Raw genomic sequence first — 2,142 nt, 5'->3', positions numbered from 1 at the left:
CGAAGTTTCTGCTCTTATAGGGCTTATATTGTAGTCCAAGAGGCAGACAAAAACAAACCAATAATTTATAATATGTCTGTGCTAAAAAATAAATAAATAATGTAGGGGATGTGGGGTAAAGAAAGCTGTGTGTATGTGTATGCGTGTGTTATTTTGTACAGGTTAGGGAAGGTCTCACTGATTCGATGATATTTGAAAAGGGCATGAAGGTCATGAAGGAGTGAACCAGGTGGGATAAAGTAGTTCTAGGCAGTGGGAATAGCAAGTAAAAACATCTTTTATACGATTTTTTATGTAGAAAATCCATTTAGCAATAATTGCGCCCCAGATAAACCTCATTGGCTACGATACTGCCACTGCACAAAGCTTATGCAGAAAATCCAAAAAATAGACAACATTAGAACTAAAAGAGAATTTATCAAGGTTGCCAGATACAAGATAAATACTCAAAAACCACTGGGGCTTCTATGCAACGGCAGCAACAAATTAGGACACAGAGTACGAAAAAGAAAAAGATTTCATTTACGATGGCAACAAAATCAACATAACTGTGATTAAATGTAACAGATGATACACAAGACCTATGTAAAAATGAATTCTGTATCTTTATTGATCTAATAAGATTGAATCAAATAAGATCTAATAACATCTAAAAATAACATGTAAATAAATCAGTTATGTTTACCAATGGAAAGGCTCAGTGTTGTAAAGAGAGTGAGCCTCCACATATTAATATAGAAATTAAATGGAGGGCACCTGGGTGGCTCCATCGGTTAAGTGTCTGCCTTTGGCTCAGGTTGTGATCCCAGGGTCCTGGGATTGAGTTCCACGTTGGGCTCCTTGCTCAGCAGGAAGCCTGCTTCTCTACCAGCTGCTCCCCCTGCTTGTGCTTTCTCGCTCTGTCAAATAAATAAAAAATCTTAAAAAAAAAAAAAAAGAAGAAGAAATTAAATGGAATTCCAACCAAAGGCACAGCAGTTTTCTGAAGAAACTTGGTAAACTAATCTTAAAATTCCTATGACGATAAGGGCCAAGAATATCTGAGACTATTTTGGAGAGGGACAAGAGGATAGGGAGATACTTAGCCCTACTGTATTAGGGTGATCAGTAGCTGAAACAAACAAACCTCAACATCTCTATGACTCAAACATGATAAAAGTTTATTTCTGGCTTCTATAAATCCAAAATGGGTGTTCCTGACCAGTGGGCATCTCTCCTTCAAGTGGCAAGGTGTAGACCCCTTCTTCTTCCATTTTTGGTTCCCACCTTTCAAGGCACCATGCATGTTTGCATCAAGCTGGTGGGAAAGGAAAGAGAGTGAAGGATCATGCATGAAAGTTTCTGTAGGCAATGCCTAGACATGGTATACATTGTTTCCATTCACATCACTGGCCAGAACTCACTCATGGGGCCACACCTACTGCCAGGGAGGTTGGGAGACAGAGCCCATCTGTGATCCCAAGAACAAGAAGAAGCAGGTATTGTGAAAAGCTAACCAGTCCGGGTCATATCTGCCATATGTCAAGATTTCTTATATAGATATGATCACCTAACCGGTGTGGAGTGGCACAGGGATAAACGAATAGATCGCCAGGACAAGAAACATAGCCCAGACGCAGAATTATACAAATATTGGAAGTCCCTATATGACAAGGATAGCTTCACAAGTCAGTGAGGGCAGTGGGGAACTATGTAGCATACGGCGCTGGGACAACTGGCCATCTCGGTGGGAGCCAATATAAAATAATATATATGGGGCGCCTGGGTGGCTCATTGGGTTAAAGCCTGTGCCTTCAGCTCAGGTCATGATCCCAGGGTCCCAGGATTGAGCCCCACGTCGGGCTCTCTGCTCACTGGGGAGCCTGCTTTGCCCTCTCTCTCTGTCTGCCTGTCTGCCTACCTGTGATCTCTGTCTGTCAAATAAATAAATACATAATCTTAAAAAAATATATATATGGAAGGCCATATATAAAAACCTAGGTGACTTGAGGTCCTAAATGTAAAAGAGCAAATACTTTAAAATAATTCAAAGAATTATTTCAGAGAATATCTTATGTTTTTGTTTAGGGAAAGATTTCTTGAACATGGGAAAGACAGAGAGAAAGAAGGGAGGAAACAGCAACCATGAAGGAAAAGACTGAT

At 40.3% G+C, this 2,142-nt stretch overlaps 1 pseudogene; it reads right to left on the bottom strand.

The window, feature by feature from the left end:
* Positions 1–243: 243 nt before the first annotated feature.
* On the bottom strand, positions 244–368 carry LOC116872890 (annotated as a pseudogene).
* Between the last annotated feature and the right edge of the window lie 1,774 nt (positions 369–2,142).

Source organism: Lontra canadensis, unplaced genomic scaffold, assembly GCF_010015895.1.
Source record: "Lontra canadensis isolate GAN:19392208 unplaced genomic scaffold, GSC_riverotter_1.0 scaffold30, whole genome shotgun sequence".
Classification (NCBI taxonomy): Eukaryota; Metazoa; Chordata; class Mammalia; order Carnivora; family Mustelidae; genus Lontra; species Lontra canadensis.
The sequence above is the reverse complement of the archived record's forward strand: the minus strand, read 5'-3'. Positions and strand labels throughout refer to the sequence as shown.